General features: G+C 40.7%; 1 long non-coding RNA gene across 1 annotated transcript in view; it reads left to right on the forward strand.

Annotated features, from left to right (window-relative positions):
* LOC133267055 (uncharacterized) overlaps positions 1-16357 on the forward strand; it is a 497367-nt gene extending 481010 nt beyond the window's left edge. The window contains exons 2-3 of the long non-coding RNA XR_009742623.1: positions 16056-16286; positions 16317-16357. This is a non-coding gene — a long non-coding RNA (uncharacterized LOC133267055). The remainder of the gene's footprint in view (positions 1-16055; positions 16287-16316) is intronic.
* Positions 16358-16842: the final 485 nt, after the last annotated feature.

A 16842-nucleotide genomic window follows, 5' to 3' on the forward strand; every position in this document is an offset into this window, starting at 1 on the left:
GAAGCAAGATGTTGTGATTCAAAATAGTCTGGATAAAGAACTGCCTGGATGGCCGCACGCGAAGAGTTGTGGTCAATGGCTCAATGTCCAGCTGGAGAACAGTAATGAGTGGCGTCTCTCAGGGATCGGGGTTGGGACCGGTCTTGTTCATCTTCGTTGCTGACATGGACTAGGATTGAGTGCGCCCTCAGCAAGTTTGCCGATGACACCAAGCTGTGTGGTTCGGTTGATACGCTGGAGAGAAGGAATGCCATCCAGAGGGACCTTGACACGCTTGTGAGGTGGGCTGATGCCAACCTCATGAAGTTTAACCATGACAAGTGCAAGGTCCTACACCTGGGTCGGAGCAATCCCAGGCACAGCTACAGGTTGGGCAAAGAAGAAATTCAGAGCAGCCCTGCGGAGAAGGACTTGGGGGTGTTGGTTGATGAGAAACTGAACATGAGCTGGCTTCAGTGTGCACTTGCAGCCCAGAAAGCCAACCGTATCCTGGGCTGCATCAAAAGGAGCGTGACCAGCAGGTCGAAGGAGGTGATCCTGCCCCTCTACTCTGCTCTCCTGAGACCTCACTTGGAGTATTGTGTGCAGTTCTGGTGTCCTCAGCATAAAAAGGACATGGAACTGTTGGAGCAAGTCCAGAGGAGGGCCATGAGAATGATCAGGGGATTGGAGCACCTCCCATATGAAGACAGGCTGAGGAAGTTGGGGCTGTTCAGCCTGGAGAAGAGAAGGCTGCGTGGAGACCTCCTAGCAGCCTTCCAGTATCTGAAGGGGGGCTGTAGGGATGCTGGGGAGGGACTCTTCATTAGGGACTGTAGTGACAGGACAAGGGGTAATGGGTTAAAACTTAAACAGGGGAAGTTTAGATTGCATATAAGGAAGAAATTCTTTCCTGTTAGGGTGGTGAAGCACTGGAATGGGTTGCCCAGGGTGGTTGTGAATGCTCCATCCCTGGCAGTGTTCAAGGCCAGGTTGGACAGAGCCTTGGGTGATATGGTTTAGTGTGAGGTGTCCCTGCCCATGGCAGGGGGGTTGGAACTTGATGATCTTAAGGTCCTTTCCAACCCTAATTATTCTATGATTCTATACTGAAATGCTTCTGAAATCGCTTTCTATCCCTGATGAGTTCTAACCTTTTCTGCAAGTGTTATGTAGTATATATATATATGTATGTATGATCATGATGGTTTTGAACTGTACTCTGAAACGTAAAAGATTACATGTATTAATTAATCCAACAGTATATAGAAATAAGAAAAATCAGCTGTAAACTACAGTCATGCTAAAGTACCCCATCCTCCTAGTCATGAGTCTTGATGTGCCAAGCCACTCTATTTGCTGATGGTAAACAAGTAAACCTACAATCACATTTAAACAGGCATGAAGCTTTTCTTTTCAGAATACTCATGTTGCCTGCAGGCTCCTGTACAGATGTTGCAATAAGTCTGTTGGATATTAAAACTAGTTCAAGTTGTAAAATACTTTTCACTTCCTTTTCTGAGTATCTCTTTGCAAACTTCAGGCCAGAAATAAAACCGGTGCACAGTCAACAAAGGATTAAGACACCTTTTGTACTCTGCATCAAAGGTAAACACAAATATCTGTCCTATTTATTCTAGTATATTTACTATGAGTAATCTACACCATTAGAATATATATATTTTGACTTAACATTTTAAATTATCTTTACCTATCTAAAGCAACATTACTGAGAAACCACATAAACACTTCCCTATACAACTTTTTAAAGGCTTGTTTTTTCCTAGCCATGTAACAATTTCAATAAGCGGCATGATGCTTTTAGCAAAACTCTCAGGTGAATACAGAACTCCTAGCACAGAGATACTAATCTGGATATTAAAATTCATTACACTGCCACAGCCTATAGCTAAAATACAAAATTGTACTATTAATAATTAGGTTTGGAGAAGGGTATAATTTTTCCCATACCAATATAAATTGAAGCAGTAAGAACAAGCTTTTCTGCATACATGTATTCTCTTTCAGAACTAGTTGTGTGGCTTGAAGTTTCTCCTCATAACCCATTAGCTGCAGGTTACTGCTTGCAGAGCCCTGCTAACAAAAGAGACTGTATGAGCCTTCCCACATTCACACTAGTCCAGTCTGCAAGGTTATCAGATGTTTTAATCAAGCCTTCTAGTTGGGCCTGTAGTGGTAAAGTAAGCACACACTTCCATTACAAGACTAACCAGGGTGATACTCTCCAGCAGCAAGATCAGTAAGGAAGACATGATATTTTAACATCCCAACAAGACCAGGTATTTGCAAAGTCAGCAACTGCCACCACAGCCCAAAGCAACTATGACTCAAAAGAAAACAATGCCTGTCGGGATCCAGCACTTAGCCCTGCTGGGCCTCTAAGGCATCCACTCCAGGGTGAACTACTGAGGTCTGAAGGTTATCTGTTTGATAACCTTATACCTACATACTGCCCCAAGGATAGAGACTCCCTTGCCACTAACGCACAAATACAAATAAATCAGTATTTGCTTCACTGATGGAAGCCTGGCTCCTGACTCCAACAGGGGCATGTTGTTATTGTGTCTTAGAAAAAGTAAAACACACACTCACATTCCGTGCTGATCTGAAAAATAAGAGGGCATCAGTGAAAGCTTGAGTATTTTGGTCCATTATTCTGCACTTGCATTATGGTACCTCAATATGAAAGCAATGTCATATGCAAACAGGTAAGAAGTCATTCAGTCCAACCTAAAGGCAAAACTACCATCATCTTTGCTTTACAAGGTTCTCCTAAACTATTTAGTAAATTTTCTTCTCCAGTCAAATGTACAGCCCCTTAGTTTGGTTTGAAACATTAGTAACCCATATGATGTCATTTAAATTCTTTGCTGTGGGTCCACACAAATACAGAATCACTAAAATGTTAACTTCAGAAGGAGAAAAGCTCATTAAGTGACATTTATAAAAAAAAAAGTTGCTCTGATATACCAGTTATACATCTTTGTCACTGTTTTTTTAACATAATGCTTCTTCCCCTAGTTCCATAATAATATGACACTCCTTACTGTTAATGGCCAATCTTAGGTAGTTTTTAAAGTATTCTAGAGTATACAGAGGTGCTCCGTTGCAATACTTTGAGTTAAAAGAGATACTTCTTATCAAAGCCTGTAGTGATAGGACAAGGCCTGTAGTGACAAGACAAGGGCAACACCTTTCAGCTGAAACTAGGTAGATTTAGAGTGAACATGAGAAAGAAACATTTTACGATGACGGTGGTGAGAGGCTGCCCAAATTGTGGATGCGCCATCCCTGGAAGTGCTCAAGGCCAGGTTGGATGGGGCTTTGAGCAACCTGATCTAGCCAATGGCAGGAGGGTTGGACTAGATGGTCCTTAAAGGTCATTTCCAACTCAAACTGCTCCATGGTTCTGTGATTCCATGATTCTGTGAAAAACGCTTCCATTGACATAATTCCGGTGGCGTTGTCCAGAACATGAAGGTCTTCTTGCACAGCTCCGCTGAGGAAGAAGACAATTATTTTATCTTATTTTTTTTATTCTAAGTGGCAATCACAATCATGAATGCACTATTGTAACCAAAACTTATTTGATAGTACTGACATAGGCACTGAGTTACAGATGTAGGTCATGCTCTGAATATTTCCCTTGAACTAATGGTCAATGGTACTCAATGAACCTCAGGTCACTCCTTAGCTCAAAACCATCAGCTGGAAAGGTGCACTTAGGATTGCAGAGAGGACTGAAGACTGAATCTGTTCCTTAAGACTGAGGTCCCAGACCCTCATGTTCCTCCAAAATTTAGATGTTCTCGTAAGAAACAAGAAACAGCCATCATTGTACAGCTTAGGTCCACAGTGTCATGGGAATGCACAAAATAGCTAATATAGTCACTCTACACACTATACTTAAATATCTCCAGTTAATAATTGAATGGAATTACAATAGTAAATAAATACGCAGGCTGCTAAGCTTTAACAACTACACGGGTTGAAGGTCAACAATTTTCCAATGCTATTGGAATAGGAAATATATAAAAATAGATTTGGCTTCATGATAAAACAATTCTGTATTTATAAAATTAGCACTGCATTGAAACATCCTTCTTTCCACAACATCATAAATGTAGTTACCATTCCAGTCAGGCATGTGAAAAGGACTTTCTGATGATTCCTCTAAATTCCTCCCTTGTCCTTCCAGCGTTTCGTTTTCTATGTTCTACATTAAGTTGTGGTAAAATGTGTGTATGTGCCACCGTTATTAAAACGTGAGATATTAACTGATGGGAGGCTGCTACTCCACAGAGCACTGTTTTCCTGAGATCAGTTAGCAGGTATCTCAGAGATTGCCTTCATCCAAACTAAAAGGATTCTTCAAACTCTTTAAACTTTTCCCACACTGTTAAGGGTGGAAATAAAGACATTTTGCCATTAGACCAATGGAGGCATATCCTCAGGAAAAAAAGGACTTGCCTCAACCTAAAACTCTTTTACTGCCATTATTAATGCTACAACACAGTACTGATTTTCTCCTTTTAATTGTTTATTTGGTGAATTGAAACAATGATTTCTAGTGGTTGAATATATTTTATATTCATGATATAGACATTCATTTTATATTAATGATCATAGACATACAGACTAGTGTCATATAACACAGTAGAGACATAGATTTCTGTTGGAGAAATTTAGTTTCAAACAAATGTCTTTGATTATTGGCACAGAGTTATTTGTTCACTATTTCCTCTTCCTTTTTTCCAAAGCTTTACTTAATTATACTTCAGTAAGGTTTTTAAAAAGTTCACTCTTACTTCGAAAAGTAGCTCCATGGAAAAATAAATTAGCTTCTTATTAGCTCTATTTTATTACATTTCAAATCCAGAACCATAACTTTTTATTCCAGCATATGGGTATCACAGCAAACAATAAACACATTACTGTAGCATAATGAATTACTGTTCAGCATCTGAGCAACAGTAACTGACCCCATGAGTGCTTTTACCAAAATCAGACCCATTATTTTCAACACTGATGAGCATGTACATCAGGTTCTCCTCAGAACCATCACAAAGCATTGTTTTTCCAAAATAGGAATTCCCTGTAAGAGGGCAACCTAGATTCTGTATTTCTACCTGAATTATCAACAAAACCATGTACTAAGCTTCATTTCATGTATTAACTGAAAACCACTGAAGACTGTCTTTAGCACCACTCAAGGCCTAACAGAAAAATTACGTGGTTGCATCAACGCCTAATATGTCCTGCAAATTCTTTACTGTGGAGACAGCATAAAAATGCATGATGAATCTCATCTGATCCTCCCACCTCAGGCTGCAGTGGAATGGCTCATCCTCATCACACATAGAAATCACTTGATATGAGGCTCTCTGGAGACCCAGCAAGTATGGAAACAAAGGATGCCAGGCTTAGAGCATCATTCTCTGAAGGAAGAGCGAAAAGTAAGTTTTGCTATGAACAGGTGTTTATTACAGCTAAGTGGCAAGTTTATCTTACAGTATGGGCTATTTTTAGGTATCTTTTAAATTTTATCATCCAGGAAGAAAGCTACTTTAGAAGTGCTGCCAGCACTTCCAGGATTGCACTGAAGGAAAACACCATGAAGCAATACAGCCTCAAGCACAGCACAGATCCATACAATCCTATCTTACTGTGCACTCGCCTCTGCCTCTGGCAAAGTCCATGGAGGGAGAATGCTTCTGCTACACTTTGATTTTAGTTTTCTTTGTAAACTGCCCATCTATTAAATTCCAGATTAAATTACAGATTCAGGACAGTGACTAAGGCTGTACAAAATCAAGACAAGAACAAATTTAGTGGGGAGCTCCACCTAGCTGGCAAAATTTCTCTATTTGGCCCAGTTTAATTTCACATACAGTGAGAGAAGCTACTTCACGGGGCAAGTTCTTTCCATACAGAAGCTCCCTACAGAAACCACAGAGCCAAATGGGTATCCCTCCAAATGCACTGGCAGGACATCACACTAGTGATGAATGCATTGGAGTCCTGAAACAGAAGTTTCCCCTTTCAGAGGTTCTGTTTAGAGGAGTGTCAGGGAAAACCAATTCTGCTGACACATTCCTCCACCTTTCTTCCCTCTTGATTACATTCAGAATTGGGAAGAAGGAAAAAAACATACTAAAAAAAAAAAAAATCCTCACAAAAAAGCCCACCAAAAACATAGAGGAGCAAGAAGATCAAAGAAAGAGAAAGTGTTAGACATGGATGCTACATGCACATATATCCAAATGCACGTTGCATCTTCGATCCTTTGCCTCTGTAGAAAGAACTCAACAACTTCATAGTCCTTTGTGCTTTAGATTTCCAAAAAGAGTGGTAGACTTGCATATGAAGGATCCACAAAGACAACTTCCACTAAATAAATCCATTTTACAGGTAAGCTCAGAATGCCATAAGGTTAATACGCATTCTCCTTCCTCAACAGGCTATCAGAATAAGCTCTATGAAAAGGGACCTGGGTCTTTCACAAGCTCTCTTTTGGATTTGTTTGATGGCCTGGATTGTAAGGAGCTTTTGCACTATTTTAACTACACCATAATACAGTTATTGACAGAAGTCACTGCTCTCAGGGATGAAGCTGTTCATGAGGCCAGTGGAATTTGAGTGCTAGGACAGAAACCTGAAGTCAGCTGAATCCTGTATTACAGCAGGTGAAGACAAAACGTAAAGGAACTTTTCCCCAAGTCATAGAACTATTGTGTCTGCCACATAACCTACCATTTCAGTCCATTTTGGCTTCTGGAAATGTCACACACTGAACATGAACAATTTTTAACTGCTTGAAGAGGGATCCTGGGACGTAAAGACCAGCATGTCTGACCTCTCTACCAACCAAACCTGTAAAAGCTACTAAATGAAGAGAACTGGCTAATTTCTTAGGAGAGGAGAGGAACGGTTCCTTTGTTTTAATAATGAAGACTTGGTGACTCATGGAGTGATATTTGAGCAGAACACCAGTTTTCTCACCAGTTCATAACTTCCTTCGCACTGCAAGAAGGCAGGCTTATATGGATCCCACTGGTCCAGCATAATTAAATTTGGTCAAATATATGCTAAACAGTTTCTTGAAAGAACTCTAGTCAATGCATGAATAAACGTACAGAGCAAGCTATTGTCAGAGTCTATAAATTGTTAGCTTCCATGAAGAGAACAGGTTTGAAGGGGGTTATTTTATATACATAAAGAGTCTAAATAAGTTGTTTCAAATTCTGGAGCCTACCCGCCTAACCACCCCCCGACTCCCCCAGCATTAGTGGACACAAGGACCACAAAACCATGAAGACAACTCTCATAGACTTAAATTTGCTCTTTCTTCCACTGGCACACATTTCTTCTGGGCCTTCAAACTAAAAAGTTAAAAGTCACTCATCTAACTGTAAAATGAGCACTTGCAGCCCTCAGCAAAGACCGAACTAGAGGAAATAAAAGAGGCACTATGAGCATAGCAAAAATAAATCCAGTCCAGTAACCCAAAGAAAGAAATTACTCAAACCAGCACCCATATACAAGATTATTTTATTATTATCATTACAGAGTTAAGTATCACTTTTCATTGTTCATTAATTGTAAAAAGCGGAACACTTGCACCTTTGTTCCTTGTATGGACTATTCCCCTAGTTATCTAATCACTGTGCTTTTTTTTGAGGATGGGAACTGGAGCAGCAATACTCAGAACTTTGTCATAGGCAGAAGTTTTAACCACAGAATTTCTATTATTGCCTTCAGTCTGATTCAGGAAACATTTTCCACAGGACAACTTCTTGGTATTTCCTAAGAGATGCTGAGAAGACTGGCACTAGAAAACACGTATTTCGGTATTACCTCACTTGCTTTGTACAGGGTTTTATTTAAAAAAAACATAAAAAAAGACAAACAAAAAATCCCAAACAAACATTGGAAGAAGCAGTTTTCTTTCACTTCCAGTCTGATTCAGTCTTGAAGAGATAATAACCAGCAACTGTATACATTTCTTATTATTAGACTGTGGCGCAGCAAACACATCTGACAAACTGTACATACAGGTATTCACTGCCCTGGTAGTTACGGTTTTCTCCAAGTCCATAAACTTAAGAAATCCAGAAAGTTCAGAAAAAAACTTTTTCATTCCCATCTTGCTTTTTAAAGTCTTCAGGGATGAAAATAAGTACTCTCCACCCCAGGACTCATTCTCACAGCTGTTATGATTAGCTGCAATTCCACAGACAGAAGTGGCTCCTGTAAAGCGTGCAGGACAACTGGTAAGGGAGCTTTGGCCGCAGTATCACCAAAACACAGACAATACCCAACTCTTGATCTTCACTACCTTGAATTTAGACAGCACCATCTCCCATGTCTCTAAATGCGTTGAAGAAATTGGTGCTTGGCTGAAAAACCTCTCACTAAGAAACTCGGTGAGGAGGGGAAAGGCTTTGCAGTGAGGAATGAGAGACTGAAAAACAATCTTTGACATTACTAAAACATTCTTTGACTACGTGCCCTTGGATCACCCCACGGATCATCTTCCACAGCCTACTGAAAGCCTATAAACATTTTTATATTATAACCACCCATCAAATTAGCATGTGGCAGGCAACAGAGTAGGCCATGGTCTTCTATATGATTTTAGACCGAACTTCAATTATTTCCATCTTTTTTATGTTCAGGAACAAAGCCTTCCTTCCTTTCCTCAGCTGTTACATGCACACACCACATCCTGTCAACAAGATGCCTCATCTGCTAAAAGCCACACTGCAAATCACCACAGTGACTACTGTCAGGGCTGAGAATGTAAGGCACTCTCCCCATGTCAGGCCATCATATTACTGACTCTGTGGTCCCTTACCGTGGCCCACGGGGACTACTTCAGGAGAAGCACAGCACCATCCCCCTTTAGGTGCAGGCATTTTAGGGTCTTTGTGAATCAGAAAAAGCATCACCACCTTGATGTTTAGTAATCCTTGGTGGACCTCTGTCCCCCTAATTTGTCAATCACTGCTTTAACCTGCTTATTCAAACTACCTGCAGGAACAAATGTCACAATGTAATTATTTGCTTGCATTTTTTTTTTCCCTTTAAAAGTACCTCTTCTTGCTTGTTTTTAAACTTGCACCCTGAAGACCTCATTTTCCTTTACTCTTTAATACCAAGAAAGGCATTATTTGCTCCATGCCTTCCTGTCCACCACTTACCCATCTGCATAGAGCCATCATATTCAACCCCTCTCCCCTAAAATCTATTATTTAAGGTGAAAAACTTTTCAGCCCTTGTATGAAAACCATTATAATGATCCTTGTTCTTTTACTTGAGTTTCTTCCAAATTCTACTCTATCTTCCTTTTGATAAGGTGACCCAAAATCCATGCAGTTTTCAAGAAATGCATGGATTCATATAACAGCCTGGTAAGTCTTGGAGTGTTTTTTTTGTTTGGTTTTTCTTTTTGCTCTTTCTACCACTTCCTAACGTTGTTCTGCTTGCTTTTTTTGACCTCCATTGGGTATCAAGCTCACATTTCCACAGAACTATTCACAATGAGTCCAGGATCCTTCCCGCGTGATAACAGGTAATTTAGAACACATCACTGTGTATGTATAATGAGTTGTTTTTCTTCATGTGCACTATTCTGCACTTATCAATTCTGAATTTCATCTGCCATTTTCTCACTCAGGCAGAACAGCAACATTTTCTGCAGTGCTTTACAGCCAGCTTGAGTTTTGATTTCTCCGAAAGCTTTGTCATACCCTCCATTCTCCTCAGACTGCTTTTAAACATGAAAATACAGAGACAGCTGCACAGTGTCAGATCAGTGATTCCCCTAACCAAGCATTCTGTGCAACAGTGACAAGAAAAGAGATGCTTAGGCAGCAGCATCGGGACACATCCCTGGAAGAGTCTTCACTCTCAGCCATTCCCGAGTTTCCACGCTATGTCTTTACAGCTACTCTCTATGGCTTGCTTTTCTATGCGGCTGTCTCCTTGGACCCAGGCAAGTTTCTAGTATTTGTCATGTCCCCAGGCGAGGAATTTCGGAGCTTAGCGACACACTGTGCAAAGAACCACCTCCTCTTGTTCTGAACCTGACACCCACCAGCTTCCTTTGGCACTGCAGACACTCGGTCTCTAGTCACCCTCTAATGACACCCATGATTCCGTGGACTTCTGTTGTTGAAGACTGAGCCATTTGTTAGCTATTTCAGAACAGATTTACAGTTTCTTTAGGCTCAGGCCCAAAATATAACTATCGAGCAAAAGGACTACAACAGCCAGATGGGCCATCAACGTTGCCCAATACTTTTCCTGGAAAAAAATTACAGTGGGTATTTTCTCCCTGCTATTCGACCACCTTACTCCCATTCAAATGCAAGCTGTAACAGATCAGTGAGGTTCTTGTCCCAAGAACAGTTGCAACACTCCTGCAACAGTTCATAAATTTTACTGTTGCATTTCAACAATCAATAACATGTCTGTAAATTGAAAAAAAAATACATTAAGAATAGATGTGCAGAGGAAGGAGGGAAGGAAAAAAAAAGGAAGCAGCTAAAGTTTTAGAAGCTTTAGAAACAGTTTTCTGTGTTGCTTTTCCGCTTGGCTTTCTATTGTCTCCTCTTTGATTGGGATTTTTCCTCATCCAGAAAACAAGCCTAAGTAGCATTTCTACTGCTGGCCAGCAGAGTGAAAGTTCTGAGGACAGAAGTCATGAGGCAGTCCTGCGCAAAAACTGCACAGGAGTAGTGAACAAAATCTACACCAGTTTTTCTGTACTTTTACATAATTATATTTGGGCCTTTTAAAAAGAAATGAGATCATCCCTATCGCCCTATCGATACCTTGGGGTTTTCTTCCCCCCCCCAACTTGGTCATTGTGGAAAATCGAGATCGAAGCAAGTGAATTTTACACTTAATTCTGAGGACAGGGAGGTTTATAGTCATTCTGATGTGTTCCAGGAACGAATCCCTCAGTTGTGGGCTAGCTGCAGAAGCAGTTTGTCTCTCCCATTCATTCCCCATTTTGCCAACAATGCCATTGTTCCAGTGGAATGCAGCTGTCATGAGCAGCAGTGACTGCAGAAGGTGTTCCCTCAGGCGGCTTGGGCCTTTGCCATCAAGCATTGTAAAGTCTAAGACCAAAACCAAAACCTTGAACTCGTCTTGGTACTCAGCAGGGTTACAGTGCAATGAGCAGAGCTTCAGGGTGCTATGCTTTCAGCAGCCTGTATTACGGAGGAGATGAATTGCTCCATTTTGCGTCAGCTTTGCAAATCTATACCATATGACTGGCTACTAAAAGTCAGTAGCCAACTAGAGCACAAGGATTTGCAGCTTCTAAAGTTATTGTGAAATTAAGGGGGGAGGGAGTAGTTCAGTATTTATACAGGCGAGAGGCACAATCTGAATTCAGGAAACTGTTTAAATATAAATAAATCTGTACAATTATGCATCCATGACTCTACTGAATCCCACACACTGTTCAGCCAAGAATTTATTTTAGCTTAATGCTTAACTCCTTCTTCAGTTTTAAGAAACAATTAGGACAGTTTTCAAGAAGAAAACATTCACTGCTCATGTAAAGATGTGAGCTTGCGTGTATGCTTTCACATTTGCTATTATTATACCAGGATGCACAAACTGATTTTTCTACAAGGGCAATTCAAACCTCACTTGGAAGCAGAGGTTAACAATGTTTTGTCTACATTGACGAATTTTGCAAAAACAATCTCTAAATCAGTATTTCTTAAAATTGCAGCACTTCAGTATGACATTTTCATGCTTTCCTCTGATTTGTAAACTCTCCCAATGCACTTACTCCAGCCTCTATGACCTGTACAAGATCTTCTCCAATATTACCAAGACATCTTACCTTTCATTCCTCCCATTTTATCAGTCCAAGTTCTAGCAACAATTGCAAATCGTTTACCTTGTTCAACCACCCTTCTCCTACCCATCTCCACCAAGAACTGGCCCAATGTCCAGATGATCACACCCAAGAACAATCACCTAAGCCTCTATCACCCATTTTTTTAGCTTTTCCCCATCATTGACCAAGGAGATTCAAATGAAATTAAAGCACTCTGCAGATGGCTGTACTGGTTATTTCTATCTTTCATTACTTTCGTAGCACTTCTGCCACAACTAAAGCACAAGCAGTGCTAATTAAGCACATCATGCACTTTTTTAGTATTGAAGTAATTCAAAGAAAGCAATAAGCTCATCCAAGTACATTTCTGTAATGAAATTTCTGAGAAAGCATGCAATATCTTATCACTTTGACCCAAGGAATTACAAGGGCTAGCATGATAATAACCAGCGTCCCTCCCACAAAGACCACATTGCCACTCTTCACATACTTACAAATACCTCCAGTCACCTTGGGGAATGGGAAATGGAAGGCAGTCACCAGTCCTCCATGACTACTTGCCACTCTTAAGGCTCTAGAGGCCTTAGGAATATTAAAGACAGACTCTTTTCCTCAAAGAAGTAAGAGGGATGCTGTCTCAAACTTGCATCTCCTTCCCAGTGCAAAAGTCTTGGCTTTGCCATGGAACACTGAGCAAGCTGCAGACCAATTAAGCAGGAAAGAGAAGTTCTACTTACTAGTAGAAGACACCATCATAAGGAAAGGCATGCACAAATCTCATCATACATAAGTAGCTCTGTCTCAGTTACATGCCAGATCCCACAGCAAAACTACTTTCTAGTTTCTATTCATGACTTAAGTTAGTTCTGAATGACAAAGTCAATAGCAGAAGAGCGCATAATGAAAACCACATGTCAAAAAATGTTTAGAAAAAGGCTGAAAGCAGCACAAGAAAAAGCCACATGCTTTAGACATTAACAGGTTTCATTAGCACTTCTTCCACAAGACAACCAGCTTGGGGGAAAACAAGTAAATACAAGCTTTATTAAAACCCTAGAAAGCTAGCAAATCAGTCCTTATTTTTAATACAAAACCAAACAAAACTAGTCAACTAGGGAAGTGTGAAACAGAAACTCCAGAACTGGCCTATTGTGGAAGGAAGGACACCCAAACCAGAGACTGGAAACTCTACAGTATAAGGCAGAAGAGATATTACAGTGAAAAGAACAGAAGGCAGAGAAACCAAGAAGGACATTTTTAAGTGTGACCACAGACATAAGCTGAAGGTTGACATTAACAAACCACATTATCTTGTGCTCTTCTGCTTACAATGTCCCACTCAAACCATGAAGTTAGCCTGTTTTTGCTTCTTATGAGAAGAAAAAGAAGGCAACAAAGAAAACAACCTAAAGCTTTTTTTCAGACCATGGAACCCCTGCACACAGCATCGTTACAATCATATTCAAGAACTGTACCAAGCCACACTTTTTACTTTTTTAAAACCAGATTTTAATATAATCATGTGCGTTGTTATATTCCATCCAAACATGTTTTTCTAACTTAATTTTCTTCACTTCAACAAATTAAACATTACTGGAAAAGCAGCAACGTGAATTTGCTCAAGATAAACGTTAGCAAAGCTGCTCCTAGACAACATCACAGAACTAATAGAATGGGTTTTTTGCTCTTATTCAGAAAAGACATGCTGAATTCTGTAAAACAGACTGGCATGATTTCACTGACGAAAGTCTCCCACTCTACCTGAAGTTAAGAGAGAAAACTTTAAAAAAAAGATATTCCAAAGAAGGCATGTTTTGTGAAGTACTGAATGTACAATATTGTCACATTAATATCAGATTTTCTTGTGATCCAAGTGGTATTTTTACCATTTGCAATGACAGAAACACCATCAATTAGCTTGATCACAGACAGCACCACTGCAGAGGATGTTCTGATCACAGACAGCACCACTGCAGAGGACGTTTTGATCACAGACAGCACCACTGCAGAGGATGTTTATTCCCAGCACTGAGAATTGAGAGAATTAAGCCTGGGGAGACAACTATAAAGGAGAGTAGGTTTTTTGCTTCATTAGTGTACTCTCAAAGCCATTATGGCTTTGTGCCATATTCATTTTCTCTGCTTTAACTTGCCTTCTATTCAAACAAGTCATCACTACACCGGTAGAATTACTACCCATGCATGTGAACTAGAGAAGTCTTTTTTTGTTTTAGGTTGGGACCCACCAAGATGACCCCTACTTCCCACTTTTTCCATCCTCCTTAATTCAAAGCCTTGGGATCCAGCACTGACAAGTGACACAGTGTTAAAGTCAGCTTTCCTCAGCCCACTCTTGAGTGTCTCTTTTCCAAGGAAGAGAATTCACTGAATAGCTAAGTGCTTTTGCTATCAAAAACCTTTAAATGGCCAACAAGTAAAGCACTTGATCCCTGCAGGAGCCCTTTAGGCATTAAATGACAAAAAGCTTGACAAAATGCTTAACAAAAAGCTCAAGATCAGTTTAATGGAAGCTTGTTAACAATTTTTTGGTCAAATACATCTGAAGATCTCAATCTGCCCACCAGTGACACTGTACAATAGCTTTCCCGAAGTTGTCTTTGAAATATCACAGGGTGAAAATACGAAGTCAACTTCCCCTGAAAGACAGTGCTGTGACTCAACTCCACAACTTTGAGAAAGACAAGTTAGACTGAGAGCTTGTTCATAAGTAAATCCTTTCATCCTTTTCACCTGCCTCTGAGCAGCTACAAATGGCTTGGAATTCGTATTTTGTGAATGACTAGGTAAAGGCAAAGATACCAGCCACCCCACTGATAATGCTGCAGGTAATCCATCCTACTGCAACAGTGAAAAACATCAGAGGAAATCTGTCACAAGTAAGCAAGCTGCTCCTAGTTAAAGCTCACCTGTGCAGCCATTGTGCTTTCTAGGAAAAACTCTTCAGCAAACTACAAACCTTACAGATAAAGCAACTGCAGAACCACTAAGTTTCTCTCAAAGAATGAAGTTACTGAGGAAGCAAGCCATCTTCCTTGAGAACTGAAGCTGGCATTACCATCAAATTTGAACTCCCTAGAAAGCTGACAGTCTGTACGATGTTCCAGGAGACCACATACATCAGAGAAAGGTACACCTCCAAAAACCCTCAAGATTCTGAGATGCTCCAAGACCTCTGAGAAATTACTATGTCCAATATGCCCTAGAAAGACAACGAAACATTAGGATTGACAAGTATCATGATTCAGCCCACCATTAGTTGTAAAATTTTCACTTTCTCTGATGACAGAAATGAACTTGTCTACTCTACCAGGGCTAAACACTTATAACTCCCCAAATGCACAGAACTCAGTGGAAACCTTGAATCACTGAATTGGTTAATTCTCTTAATGGGAGAAGATTTGTTTGATTCAATTCCTTTGATATAAAGCACAAGATGAGTGTAGCACCAAATAATTTATATCCTATAATTTAAGCAAACCAATCAAGTTTTAGATGTTGACCTACGAAATTAAGCACAAAAATACCAGACTAAAGTGGCTGGGTTTCCCAGAAGCCCAAGCACCAGAAGATATACATTAATTATGGTTACATTAGTTATTGCTATTTACAATTATTACTTTGTTACTCCTTTGCAAATCTTTCTGGAAGAAAAACACACACTGGTGCAAGCAAGTAAGAGGCATGAGATGACCAGTAACTGTGTGATCCCCTAACTAGAAAGTTTAAAACTAAACCTAGGTAATAATTTAGTTATAATATCATTTAGCAAAAGTTTAAGTACTAGGATTAGATTTATTTCTCTAGAATTGTTTCTCAACAGGTTGTTCAGCCAGTCAAGCTGGCCTATCTTTGAAATTAGTCCTATAAATTTAGGATGCAAGCGAGATGCCCAAACACCAGAGGCAAACACGCTTCCCCCCTTTCATCAAAAGGGGTTACTCAGTCATCTAACACTGCTGTGAACAGACCAATAGCTACTGACACCTAGACTGGTCCAAGCATTTGTCTACCCACTTAAACCCCAGGGATACCATGTAATCACAAGAAAGTTGTCCCGTGCCTAAAGCAACAGGCAGGTATCTTAGCGATGCGTCCCATTGCTAACCAAGCCCAAACATCTGCCAGTATCAGAGGAGCAATAATAAGAACCTTCCTTAGTGTACTTCAGGCAAAATTAGTGCAGTGTGGGGGCGGTAGCTCTGGCAGAGGAAAAGGCAGCAAGCCACTGGGGGAAGACTTGCATCTTCAGCCAGCACAGCTGCTTGCAAAATGAACTATCTTGCTACACCCCTTGCCCTGAGGGGCCTAACACACACTGATGACACTGAGACCAGCCATCACAGCCACTTTTCTTTTACAGCAGACTGGTTGGTACAGCACCTGCCCAAGCTGTGAGAGAGTGACATTCGCTCCCCTCTTCAACCTAAAGGGATCCAAAAGAGCACTGCCTACTTCCCAGATGTTTGCAGCTCAGCCAAGCCCATGAGACACCCGCTGTGCAGCAGGGAATACATTACCTGTATTTCTAACAAGAAAATATAAAGTACATATGCATTCCCTGAAATTCTATCTGGGATCTCTATCTCAGACTAGACGGACAGGAGCAAGATCACTGATGTTACCATTTCTGCTGCACAATTCATCTCTACTCCATACAGACGCATAACCAACTGTAGAGCAACTACTGCATCACTAACTCACAATCGACACGAAAACAAACAATAACACAAAACACATGGCTGCAAACTGCCAGAGTCAGGCCTTGCTACACAACCAGGCGAGAGTGAGAGAAGACCACACCACCTGCTGCTGGAACGCGCTTCACCCTCCCAGGAGGAGAGGTGCCCTTTGGCGTTCAGCTCCCCTGCTTAGAGAAGCCGAGGCGCGGGCACCGGGAAGGGGCTGACCCTTTTCATCCCTAACCGACAAGAACCCCACGCACGCGGCGGGCACAC

This window comes from Pezoporus flaviventris, unplaced genomic scaffold (assembly GCF_033815535.1).
Source record: "Pezoporus flaviventris isolate CSIRO_AGI_PZ_B2104156 unplaced genomic scaffold, CSIRO_AGI_Pfla_v1 ptg000007l, whole genome shotgun sequence".
Lineage (NCBI taxonomy): Eukaryota > Metazoa > Chordata > Aves > Psittaciformes > Psittacidae > Pezoporus > Pezoporus flaviventris.